A 14346-nucleotide genomic window follows, 5' to 3' on the forward strand; every position below is an offset into this window, starting at 1 on the left:
GGACATCTCTCTGCCCTGTGATGCAGTGCCTTGGACCTCTGCGCCACTCGGGAGCCCCGCAGCTAACAGGTGTACCCGCAGTGGTTTCTCCTGCGCTGGCACACTGAAACAGTTTTCGGCAAATAGAGGTGTCGATATATTTCTCGTCAAGAAAAAAAAAGGCAATTGCTATTACAATACTCTGTCAAACAATACATACTGTACCAATAGGTGAGTCAAGCTTGTTGTCAGATGTAACTGTCTTGTGTACGGAGCACGTCAATACAGGAGCACTGTCAAATATCAGGGTTTTAGAACTATGAACAAATGACGATTGTGATGTGATAATTTCCCCTCTCTCTCCCTCTGTACACTGGTGGTCTGGTGCTCTCTCTCTCTCTCTCTCTCTCTCTCTCTCTCTCTCTCTCTATACAGTGGTGGTCTGGTGCCCTCTCTCTCTCTCTCTCTCTCTCTCTCTCTCTCTCTCTCTCTGTAAAGCGGTGGTCTGGTGCCCTCTCCCTCTCACCTCTCACTGCAGTCTTTTTGGCACTTCCATAAATGGAGAGAAATTGAAGGGAGTTGGTTCCTCCTTTGATCCTGGTGCTTGTTGTCAAAGCGCCTGGGATTGAAGAGACTGTTGGCCACAATTGACTGCGACAATTAGGAGATGATCAGAGCCCTGGAGTGGAGCACTTAAAGGGTAATTTACATGTCAGTTTGTTGAATAATAAAAAAATATTTTAAAAAAAAGAAGAGGGCCGAAAAAAGATATTCAGCTCAGATTTTTTCTTTTATTTATTTTTTCTTCTATGCCCGCCTTGTAAACTGTAATTTGTCCTCTTGCTAAGGAAAAACCTGGCAGAGGAGCTGGATTCTCATTACCATTTGAAAAGAAGCAATCATGGGGCCACTGCTGAGCCTATTGTCCAGTGAAAATGCTGATTTGCAGGCAGTGAGTGAAGGGAAACCTTCTGCTGAGGTAACTCCTGTAGTAGCCTCCTAATGGTCTCTTCTCTCTTCTTCTGAGGTTTCTACTGCCGGTCCCATTATTGGGCTGTTTTATAGCTCGGAGAAGACAGTGGACTCTAGGCAACCTCCTGGTCACTGAATAACCAGAGAGGAGGGACGGCAGGACGGAGGGATGGAGGGAGGGGGGAAAAAGGGAGGGTGGTGGTGGTGGTGTAAAGCTAACAGCAGGTTGATAGGATAATACCCGTCATCTGTTGCCAAGGATAATTCCTATTGCACCTTGCGCCTGGTCGCTCCCTTTACTTCATTTCTCCTGACTGCCATGTCAAGTCCGCTACCGCTGTTTTGTCTGTTCGTCTGACTGGGGTTGTAACACTCAGTGGGACAATACATCGACTAGGGAGAGAAGGTGGAAGGTCTTCGAGGTGTTTTTGTCCGGCCAGGTCTCCCTGTTTGAATAATCTCTTCCACAATAATCTAACTCCCCTCTTTTTTCTACTGTTAATTTATTCATCCAGATTTTCTTCTTCCCTGTCAACCTATAAACACATCCCTAATCTAAATCTGTCCAATGGCCTTAGAAGTGTAAATGAGTAAAATGAGTAACAGAATCAATACTGAAAAAAATATAGAAATATAAAATATAAGTGCAACATTGAACAATTTCATTAATTTTACTGAGTTACAGTTTATATGAGGAAATCAGTTAATTGAAATAAATTCATTAGGCCCTAATCTATGGATTTCACATGACTGGGAATACAGATATGCATATGTTGGTCACAGATACCCCCCAAAAATGGGCTAATGCTCACCCACACAACGCCATACTCATCGTCTGTGATTGTGAGGCCGGTTGGACGAACTGACAAAATCTCTAAAACGACGTTGGAAGCGGTTTATGGTAGAGAAATTAACATTCAATTCTCTGGCAACAGCTCTGGTGTACATTCCTTGAGACATCTGTGGCATTGTGTTGTATGACAAAACTGTACATGTTAGAGTGGTCTTTTATTGTCCCCAGCACAAGGTGCACCCGTGTAATGATCATGCTGTTTAATCAGGTTCTTGATATGCCACACCTGTCAGGTGGATGGATTAACTTGGCAAAGGAGAAATGCCCACTAACAGGGAAGTAAACTAATTTGTGCACAACATGTGAGAGAAAAAGCTTTTTTGTGCGTAAGGAAGATTTTGGGGATCTTTTTTTTTCAGCTCATGAAACATGGGACCAATACTTTACGTGTCGCGTTTATATTTTTGTTCAGTGTAGTTCACTAATCCCAGGAAAATCAGATTGATTAATCTCTCTGCTCTGGAAATTAAACCCAGCTGAATTAGGAATATAGAGACAGGTTGAGGTGGGATTACAGATGACAGATTTCCCCAGATTGGGAATATATGCTCAGTCATTCCCGTTCACACTCAAACAACCATACTGTATGGATCTACACAAACAGACACAATAATAAAGACATACATGAATAAAAATATCACAATTTGCAATGCATTTATTCCTGAAACACCACAATTTGTGTTTAAGTGTTTAAACTCTTAAATCCTCACCACTTAATTATGTTGTCAGTAATGGACTGGCTATGTATAATGCTCTATTCCAAACAGGCAAGATGGTATTTGGTAAAACACACACACACACACACACACACACACACACACACACACACACACACACACACACACACACACACACACACACACACACACACACACACACACACACACACACACACACACACACACACAGGGTAATGAGAGGTGGAGACACACAGACCGATATGTGTGTGTGTTTGAGTCTTTGCCTTGTTCCGTCGGAGTAGACAGAGAGAGGGGCTGGCAAATCTGGATCAAACCGCAGCCACAGCAGGAGGTGTAGGTCTCCCAGGTAATGGTTAAATGATGAGCAGATGAACTGTCAACCTATTGATTTAAGTGTTTTGTTCCAGCCAGTCACTATTAACTTTGACTAGTTGTGTCCCTTATATTCACAGTGAGGTACTGAATGAATAGGTGGGTGTAACAAAATACCAGGGAAACAAAGACCCTTTTGTTTGTTTGATGTGTGTAATGACAGACAAATAGAGGTGTTTCCTTTATGTCAATGGTTATGTCTGTACTCTGTGCATGGGGCCTTTCTGCTTTCGTTTAATGCATACTGTATCTGTTGTCAGAGCATTCAACTACATAAACCACTGTCCATTTAATAAAACATAGCAATAAAGTTAGCCTTTTTCTAATCTCCATACCATCTGCTAAAGGTTAACCATTGCCCCTGACCTAATCTTTGACATCACTGATCTGACCTGATCTTTGACACCGGGGCTAATCAGTTGCCCCGACACTTGTTTTGCAAAGTTGTTTCCAATTACAGGTGAGTTGTGGGTGGCTCAAACCTTTTCTCACCCCTATGTTCACCTCTTTGACCACTTTGACACGTTCTCCCGCAACCCAGCGTACAAGTCTAAGCCACGGTATAAGACAGTCCTCAGTAGCCTGGTCTAACGGACAGGACCAGGGCCTGAGCTTGTGGGTTTTGAGGTCTGTGGCCTTGAACCATGAGCACGACCTGGTCACTGAAAAACACTGTTAAAACCCCCTCTTCTCTTTTCTCACCATCACTCTCTCTAACTCACCTCCTTTCTCTTTCCCTCACTCCCCCTCTCTCTCCACCTCTTTCTCTAACTCTCTCACTCACTTCAACTCCCCATCACCTCTCACTTGCTGACCCCCCCACCTCTCTCTCCCCCCCTCTCCCCCCTCCTCTCTCTCTCTCTCTCTCTCTCTCTCCCTCTCTCTCTCTCTCTCTCACTCACTTCCACACCCCTTCTTTCGCCCTCTCTCTCATACCCTCCTCTCTCTCACCCCCCTCCTTTCCCTCCTCCCTCACTCCCTCTCTCCCTCGTTTCCTCTCTCCTGTTGGTTTAGCTCTGTCCTAACAAATAGGTGTTTGTATCCCAAACAGTGTCACAGTAAGTACGTTTGATCCTCTGCCAGCGATGGCATGGTCCACGGATATTACGGTTTAATGTCTGACCTGGTGCTTTTTAAAAAAAAGGTGGAATGCTTTATCAATTGCTATTAATGTTCAGGAAATAGATAAATACTTTTTCATTTTCTCAGATAATTTACATAGAAACGTATTTGTTGTGTTTCAGTGCGCAACAGAAACATTACAGTTTCACTACCTATGAAGTGTCAATGGGGCGGCAGGTAGCCTAGTGGTTAGAGCGTTGGACTTGTAACTGAAAGGTTGCATGATTGAATCCCTGAGCTGACAAGGTAAAAATCTGTCGTTCTGCCCCTGAACAAGACAGTTAACTCACTGTTCCTGGGCTGTCATTGAAAATACAAATTTGTTCTTAACTGACTTGCCTAGTTAAATAAAGGTTCATAAAAAAATACGGATTTCAAAATATTTCCCCAAATAATATGGTGACGATAATCTTTTGAATAAAAAAAATAAAACAAATCCAATTATATCTTATTTTTCTTGCCAAAATAAAAAAGGTTTTTTACAAAAAAAATTCCACACCAAAATCCACCCTAAACCCAAGAGCTCTTCTCCGCCCAAGTATTCTGTCTCCCTCCCCAGCTTCCTCCAGCGAGTTATATTTGGCTTTTTTGGACCCTTATTACAGAATTGTTTATCAATAGGTGCACCGAGTGTCAGTAGTTTTTCTCATCAAACAAGGTCTGACAAAGAGAGTGCGGTGCATGGGAAAGAGGCAGCTAGGTGAAACTAATGCCATAGATGTTTGATTCATCAGGGCTTATTGTTAACAGGGACGTCTGATTGTAAAGGCTCAGTCAAGCAAAAGAGTGCAGAGTAATCAGTCGGATTTATAGTTTGCAGAGTTCCGAAAAATCAACGCCACAAACCTTTGGGTCTGGCCGAGATGAGAGAGAGAGACAGAGAGACAGAGAGACAGAGAGAGACAGACAGAGAGAGAGAGAGATGGGCGACTACGCCCACTCCTCCTCTTGCTTCATCCACCCACCACCACCCGTCCCCCAACAACTGTCACACACTGCCCACCCTGCCACTGACATCCCTCTCTACAGCTCTGTCCCCTCCCCTTTTCACTCTGTACCTTGCAAATTAGAGACAGGCCTTATTGAGAGGCAGATGTAGCCCTCCTAGCGAATGAGCGGTAAGCTGTTGTACTTTAAGCCTAATGGGAAGTTTTATATGCAAGAGGCCTTGAACTGATTAGTATAATTCCTGCTTTAATACAGCAGTCCCTCCAGATTAAGGTAAACCAAATGTTGCAATCAGAGATTAGTGTACCTTGCTGGTTATTAACATCCCTGCTTGTTCCCAGCAAAGCACGTCAGAGAGAAGATAGAGAGAGAGAGAGAGAGAGAGAGACAGAAGGAGAGAGATAAAGAGAGAAGGAGCCTTACTAAAGTCGTGCATTTATTTCCGAAGCAGCTCCCCAAAAAAAGTGCTGAAACATGAGCTTCTGCACCTGTTGGGATCTTGGTGGTGTGTGCTGGGAAGGAGCTTGCTATGGGGGAGGTGTGGGGACTGGTGTGGGGAGAGGAGGGAGAGTGTTCGGGCATGAAGCAGAGGTGTTCTAGCTCTAGTACCTGTGCACCTGTTTGGTCGTGTCACGTCTTCCGGGGAGCTCTGCCAAATATGTCACATCCTGACTGGACTCTTAGAGCGCTTTGTGCGTTCGACTCCGCTCGACACACTTGGCCTCCTGTGTCTCTAATCCCATTTCCTTCCACTTCAGGACACACAACATTAAACCAGCACGGGTCAGCAACATACAAGACAGACGTGTTTGGATTTATAGACAAGACGTTTCTTCTCACAAATACCTCAAAGATGTATCTGTGTGGGGTGTCTAAAAACATTTCCAGAAGCAGAGACGAGAGAGAGAGAGAGCAACCTTGTGTTATGTTTAACCATTGGCTGTAGCATGTTTGCTGCCTGAATATGTGCCAGGCCAGGCAGTAGTATTTGTCTTTTGGTTAGCACTGTTTGGAGGAAAAATAATTGGAGTTTTGCAGTTCAGTGAGAATGCTGAAATGCCTCGGCAGCATTTCCATAGCTAACTCGCTCTCTAAGAGCATCCATGAGATCTACCAAAGGTGGCAACACCACTCTTTCTGCCTTTCTGACACTGGTTAAGATGGTTCGCTAGTTGATCCTCAATGATAATGCAGGATATCAAGGTCAGCTGTGTGCCAGAGGAGAAGCCATTATTATGGACGCTGACCCAAACAAACTGATCATTGGATAATTGGAATACAAGCAATGCTTCAAATGGCAGATTACAACATCAAATGGCATGTTTAGACATTCCGCGCTGCGTTCCAGTTCACCTGAGTATCGGACGGTTGATTGCAGACAGGCTAATAGGTCAAAGGTTAATAACACTTGACTCATCGGCCGCTGTAGCCGTCTATGCAGCTTTCGTGTTGAGCACAGACTTCCCACTGTAGATCCCATTAACCTGGCAAAGACCATTTAAACACAAAAAAAAAAACTATTAGGTTCAATTTGAAACCCTTTGCTAAGTGGTCTATACCGTTCAACTGAAGTGATCCTTAAATGACTGTGTCATCTATCGGGCATAGTTAAACTTTCCCCTGAAGAAAGAAGTAACTATCGACATTAGCACAGACTTCATTAGCACAAGGCGTTCAATGGTCGTTACCAACCGACTTGTTGACGAGAGCGTTATACTATCTGAACCCTTTGTCGACACGCCAGTCAAGTCAATACCAAAAGAGCAAAGACATCACCGAGGTAACAGTCGAAACGCGTTTCCTGTAGCGTGTTCACGTCGAAAGCCTTGTTGCAGACGAGCTGCTGTGCCCGCGAGTTCAGATGTAAGAGCGAAGCTCAACATTTGCACCACTGCACTGTGCCGGGGCTGATTCTATTAAGGTTCGATGCTGGGGTGGAGGTAAGTGAGGATGCCTTTCATGCATCATGCTCTTTCACGATGTTCACACACATCTGATTCCATCTGGGCGACGTACAATCATGTGCACAGCAAAAGGTAGGCCTGCTATGCTAATGTTCTGCCCCGTATTTCAGAATAACATTCTCATGTAACAAGCACAATTCTGACTCACTCTTGCGAGCTGTCACCTTATGATGAGGACCCTAGGCTACTTAGGGGCTAGGAGCTAGGAGAATTATAATAAGACGCATCACTCTGGTTCATTAACCTGTTCCGAGGTGAATAATATTGTTGTTGTGCCACACTATTCCTATCCTATGTTTGTGCTTATCTGGTGCAGTGCACGTGGCTCTGGTGTCTGTTTAAGCATTCCAAATATTCTGTTATAATTAACATCCATTTGGACTCTGTGCTAGAGAGAAACGGATACAGTTGAGCTCTTCATTTCAGGACCGTGCTGAAACATGCAGGAGAACAATGCAAAACCGAGCCCCGTGCGACCCCTCACAACATAATCAAATGGGGACACGGTGACAGTACGAGCGTCTGACAGGTCGACAGTTCGGATGGGTGCCTGCCAAGCAAGCCATCGCTAAATATACACAAGGGTCGGTCTTTGGCAGCTCTTCTCCATTGTCAGTTGCTGGGGCTTCGGGTTTTCTGATAAAAGAGGTCTGGTTGCGAAAGTCAAGTGACAGCCATGACAGTGGAGAGGACGTGGGTTGGGGGCCTCCTAGGCTGGGCTGGGGGTGTGGGAGTGTGGGGGCTAGTGGTGGACGTGTGTAGAGGGACCTGGTGGTCGTGACCTGTGGGAGGTTGATAGCTAGGCCCAGGCGGCCGGTAGGGAGATAGGACTTGTCATGGAGGTCCCCAGGCGTTGTGGCCAGCTAGAGTGATGGTCCTGACTGCTGTGGTTGTCCTGCTCTTTCCTGTCCTGTCGGGAATCTGTGGCTCTGGGCCGCGGCCGCAGAGCTTTGATGAACTCAGCACAATGTCGAATGGGAGTGCTTTGGCAGCTGAGACAGTGGGGATAAAGCTGCAGGTCAGAGATAACACAACCTTACAGAGCTCCGTGCGTGCGCCCACTAGTGATGGCCGTCCCATCACAGAGGAGGAACAGGAAACCGTCCAACAGGCTGTAGTTAAATAGGCTAAACTTCTGGGCCCCTCTTCTCCTTTTGTCTTCCTTAATATTGGGGGAGGTTGTTGTCTAAATGTAGTCTGACAAATAGGGGCAACTCTTCCCCCTACCTGTACCAGTTACACACACACACACACACACACACACACACACACACACACACACACACACACACACACACACACACACACACACACACACACACAGACACACACACACGCACACGCACACGCACACACACACACACACAAACACCACTTTTGGTATAAATCTTAAATTGTATCATTACGAACTGTATCCACAGCGTTATATTCCATTGTTGTTGCAACTCGAACAATACCTCTCCGTCCATTCTAGCAGCAGGCTACACGGGGAATGGAACTGTTGGAAAGGGGAAACAGCTTGAGTCTCACAAAATGGGATATAACGTTGTGGATAAAAGTTCATAATGAAACAATTTCATGTGTACAACATCTAAAGACCTGCATCACTGTACTGAGAACTTTTCCGTTTCTTAAAAGACGTATTTGGGTGTTTTTTTCAGAGCCCCTGTACTGCACAACGAAGATGAGGAAGTGACTCGCTGGTTGGGGTAAGTTTCTCAAAAACAAGTGAAATCGGCAAAAAAGTGTCTGGACCCTTCCACAATATGCCATTTAAATTCGGTTGTAAAAAAAAAAATTATCCTTCAACTTCTTCACTTCTGAAGTAGTCTTCGGGAAACAAGGTCTAATCTCAGAAAGAAGGTGATGCTCGATTTTTCAGTGGAAAACAGAGAGGATGTGACTGGCCAATGGAAGCACGCAAGACCTGTTGACCTTGTCAATGTGTGTGTGTGTGTGTGTGCGTGTGTGCGTGCGTGCGTGCTTATGTGTGTGTCATCACATGACAAGTCAGGTCTCTAGGAGAAAAACAGGACTGTGCATCAGTCAGGAAGGAAGTGAATGCAAGGAATGATAACGAAACACTATCAATTATAAACTATGTTAGTCAACAGTTTAAGCCTCTGTCTGTGTCTCATCACGTCCAAACATTGTTGTGAGATTTTATTACTGAAATATTCATGCAATAGAAATTGCACGTTTCACAAAAATCCCAGTGTTTTTCAGCGTCTTGCTGTGTTCTGATGTCTCGTGTAAACTCTGAGCAAAGCGGTGTTATCACACAAGATTATACAGTGTTTGCATGGTTGTTTAGGAAATCCCACACAAACCTGACAAATGTTCAAAAAATGTCACCTGAGCGGCACCGCGCTCTCACGCTCTGTTTTGACGGCAGCTGATCTCTCAAAATGTTGGATTTGGCCTTTTTCGCAACAGCACAGGAATGTTACAGTAACTCGGCAACACAAGAAATGGGATAAGGGCTTGATCTCCCCTCAGAGAGAGCGAGAGAGAGAGAGAGAGAGAGAGAGGAAAGGGGGGGGGGGGGGGGGGGGGGGGGGGGGGGGGGGTCTTCCTGACAGTTCCGAAACTGAATTAAATCAGAGGGATTAAGGTTACCTGTAAAGAGCTGTCAGGTAGATTTACAGGGCCTGCTGATAAGTCCGGCAGGAGGGTCTAAATACATGCTGGCATCCCGTTGCTAACAGCCAGTCAAAGGAAAATACCCACACACACGGACACAGAGCACACTTGGACGCACAAACACACACACAGCCACCACCCACTTTAATATCTGCCTTAATGGGGGGGGGGGGGGGGGGGGGGGGGGGGACAGCTGCCTTGATCCAGGGGAAAATACACACATTTCAGGCAGAGAACACTGACATACAGGATTGGCCTCCATGGCCTGGCCCTGGCCATGGAGGCACAGCTGCAGTTTAAGCAACCATTCAACACCATCAGATAGCTGCACCATATCGCTGTCGTATGGGATATCTTCTTCTATGGTCCTTCAAGAGCTGCGATGAACATTTAGTAGAACTTTCAATTCAAAGACATTCGGGTATTCAACGTTTTTTTTTTTTACTAGCTAAACACACAGTTTAGTACTTGTGTTCAAGCTACAAGGCAGCAAACCAAAGTGGACTAAACGGTGAATCACAGAATGTTATGTCACGTGTACAACTAAGACACATGCACACTCTGTCACGGCTTTCTGAGAGTCTTCTCCTGATAACACGCTGTAGGAAAGAGTGATTAACCGTGTTGTGGCAGAGAATGTGCCAAGGCTGGAGCACCGTGACATCACCAGTGGGCACACAACAACATCCACGGTCCTCGTGAGGAACTGTACAGTCATCTGAGAGCAAAAGTGACTAAAGGTTCCTCCCACTAATCCTTGCATATCTTGCACTGATATTTTCAGTGAGCCATGCAGCTATGCAGACATGAGTTGGCAGTTCTCCTTTTGAGAAAAAGGTGCTATCTAGAACCTAAAAGGGTTCGTTGGCTGTCCCCATATGAGAACCCTTTCAAGAACCTTTTTATGTCTCAGGTAGAACCCTTTTGGTTCCAGGTAGAACCCTTTGGGATTCCCCCTGAGGAAAAAGTTCTACATGGAAGCCAAAAGTGTTGCTACCTGGAACTAAAAACAGGTTCTACCTGGAACCAAAAATGATTCTCCCATGGGGCCAGCCGAAGAACCCCTTTGGAACCCTTTTTTCTAAGAGTGTAGTGTGTACACTGCCATAGTATTTTTCATAAGAACAGGGGTGAATTGCACCGTGTAAAATAAAATACATCTCATTGCTATGACCTGTCAGCTAGTGTCAGTTACAGCCGGTCCTTCAAGACCACTCAGAGGCTATGTGAAGTGGTTCAGGTCCAACTGGGGAAAATATCTCCTTTGGTGTGTGGCTAACTCCCCCTCCACTATGTGCTGTCTTCCTCATGAAGCCATATTCTCTCATAACATCTGAGTTATGGCTTGCTGAAACCTGCTTCCCAAATGCCACCCTATCCCCCCTTTTGGTCAAAAGTAGTGCGCTGTATAGTGAACAGGGTGTCATTTGGGACTACGTCGAAAAGCCATTAAAGCTCTGAGCAATGGATTAAAAGGCTTTGCTTATTTTAGGCATCAAGGGTACGAACCCAACCATTTCTGAGTCGTTCTAATTGGAAACATCAGTTTGCAACATTTACAAGGCCGCCGTAAAAAGGGTATTCCCCCGTGCTGCATTAGGTCACTGCACCTCGGTGTAGCCACAAAATATATCATCCCTCCTGTCACCGCCTGACGCTCAGGTTTGTATGGGAAAGAAATTGACGATTGTTGAGTTATTTAGCCTACTTTTCCCACTTTATTTAGGTCCTAGGTGTAGCCAAGCATCCTTGCGAGAGTTGGCTTGCAGGGAATTGCTACAGGTCGACTTTCAAAATGCCTGGAAAATACAAGTTAAAGATAGAGACCACGTCCCTTGTGCAAATGTTCTCACTCCTACACGATTAGGTAATACCTAATGTATACAAATGTTATTTGATTTGACATCATGTCAGTGAACTGCAGGTGGGGAATGCTAGCTAGGAAACTAATGTTACAGACTGATTTTGCATCAGGTGGTTTGACTCAAAACAAAATATCAGCGAAGTTTGGAAAGGTTATGTACAACGAATAAGAAAAGGTTTGTTGTCTCACAGTATTCTAAAGTAATATTTATAAACATAGCCAGTTATAGGTTACAGAACCTGTATAGATTTGCATATTTAGGTGTATTAGGAGACAGGATAAAACAAAAACAAATTCAATACATATACATGAATATCCTCGAGAGCATAACTTGGCAGACTGATGTACAGTAGGTGGTCACAGGTGAAGAGAACATTCTGTCACAGTTTTCCAGGATATGCCAAGAGCAATACATTAGGTTAACAATCACCTCAACCTACAGAGCCACCCTCCATCCTGCTCTCCTCCCACTTCCTCAGAATACTCTACGTCTGAGAGAGGTAATGTTCTCTAACCACGACTAAATGTGTTTAGCTTGGACCAAGGAGACTATGAGCTGATAGGTTGGTACGGGTCAAACCTATTTTTTCTTCTTCTTCCCACGGAGATTGCTGGCATCCCACATGATTGGTCATCGACTACTGGGCGGACATCAAATGTTTGGTTTGAACATGACACCGACAGGTTTGAGCTGCTCGAACAAAAGTGTAGAACGCCCTTTGGACATTTCATGGAAAGCATTTTGACGTTTCTGACAGTTATCTACCAAGAACAAGGGAGATACAATATTGAGGGATGCCATTGTATTGACGCCATCGATTTATTACGTCGGCGCACAAGGCCCACGTGGTTGGCTGTACAACACAGTGAAATACACGTGCTGGCAGACCCCCCGCGACCATGTTCCCAGCGATTCCACTGATAATCACTGCAACTCAGGAGGAGCTTTCTGAGTCTTTCAGTCCTTGTTGAGCGGCTGGTGGAGACAGAGGGCGGCAGTGGGCTCGCGTTCACATCGCACCTCTACAACAGATGCATGAACAATTGCGTGACGGAACACAAAAGAGCTTTACGCGGCAAGGCTTTGCCAACATCAGCAGCTTCATCGGCGAGCGGATCACAAAGAAACCGAGAGCTGAACGGCCTCTCTTGTTGAAGAGGGAACGGGCTTTGAAATGCAGATTGGGTAACTATCAACTGTCAACCTGTTCAGAGCACTCCGACTCCGGGGTTACATCCCAAACGGCAACATAGTCCCTATGTAGTGCACTGCTTCTCAAAGGGCCCTGGTCAAAAGTAGTGCACCATATAGGGAATAGGGTGCCATTTGGGATGAAGCCCTGATGTAGCTGCGGCAACTGAAAGTAGTATATTCAAGGAACACTGTTTGATCTTTATCAACCGGCAAAGCCAATTGGGGTTGATAGCTCTATTTTTGCTGTCATGATGGAGTAAGGTGTTTTATCCTCAGTCACTATGAGTTCGAGTGCCATTTCAGTTATGACCAAAAGGGATAGCCTACAACCCATATGTCACAAGGGAAAACATTTATCTTCCCTATAACGTCATAAACCTTTAGAATTTGTACAATATTCAAATTCGAGTTTTGAACTAGAAACCCCACTGCAGTAGATTATTATTTTGTATTTTTTTGCATACAGGTTTAATAGTTGGTCTTTACTGTATTTAACCTAGCGTGTGTTGTCCTTTTTTCAAGTTGAAATGCTTCCAGCGATTTGACACAATTACACAGTATCTTCCCTCTGTATTACCGCTCGTCCCTTTGGAAATGGCTCATTATCACGAGGCTTTGCCTTTTAGATAACTTATAATGAGGATGGTGGTGTTACATTTTGCTTTTCTGAGTACACCCGACTTCAAACAGACCTACTTCAGCCCAATTAGAGCCGCGTTAGCACTGAAATGCCTTTTTTCCTTCCACATAGATATACTGTAGGGGCAAGTCACGGTCAGCCAGTTGCCACTTGATATCGTGGCACATTCAGTCAGTCATTCATTCGTTTAAAAAAAAATCAGAAATGTTTATTTTCATACATTCATTCATTCATTGATGTCGAATCTTTGACACCTATCATTCATGCCCAACACATACAATTTATAGTAGACTTTCACTTCCCCTCTTGTAACAATCTCATTGGGTGTCACGGTAACGCTCTGATAGGTAGATACTTCCCTTAAGTACAATAATAAAGAGGATCCCCGTTGCCCTTGTTTGACTTGACACTTTTCAGCTTTGTGCTTGAGTAACTGCTAGGTGTGTTTGGTTCGTGGGCGCCAGATTGTTTCAGTTAAAATGAGCAGCACTGAGCTGGTCCCTGAGCCCAGTGTTTTACCCGACTGTCTGTCTGGGACAATAGCCAGCTTCCTTTCCCATAGTGCAGTTCCTCTTTCCGGGGCACAGAGCCTATAAAGCTGTCAGTGAGCATGTAGGCCACGTCACCTTTGCCACGGTTTACAGACAAATCCACCTTACTCACACACACACACACATGGACGGATGGACTTGCAAATTGTCCACACATGCACGCAGACAGAAAGTCACACACACACACACACACACACACACACACACACACACACACACACACACACACACACACACACACACACACACACACACACAGCTACAGATTTCATCAGGTTAATGAATTCCTAAAACAACAAGCATTTTGGAGTCAACTCTTCCCAAATAAGGCCATGCAACACATTTCACTTTCCAAAAAGTATTGCATTATGAAATGGATTGGTTACTGCAAGGTGTATTTCTTGGAGTAAGAGTAACTTACGAGGAAGCATTGACACTGAAAGACTAAATCTGAAACTGCTGCCATGTTACTAGAACGAAGAGTCAGAATGATCTGGATAGATGAGCTGATAAATGTCTTTCGTCTTTTCTTGTGTTGTAGC

Source organism: Oncorhynchus mykiss, chromosome 7 (assembly GCF_013265735.2).
Source record: "Oncorhynchus mykiss isolate Arlee chromosome 7, USDA_OmykA_1.1, whole genome shotgun sequence".
Taxonomy (NCBI): Eukaryota; Metazoa; Chordata; class Actinopteri; order Salmoniformes; family Salmonidae; genus Oncorhynchus; species Oncorhynchus mykiss.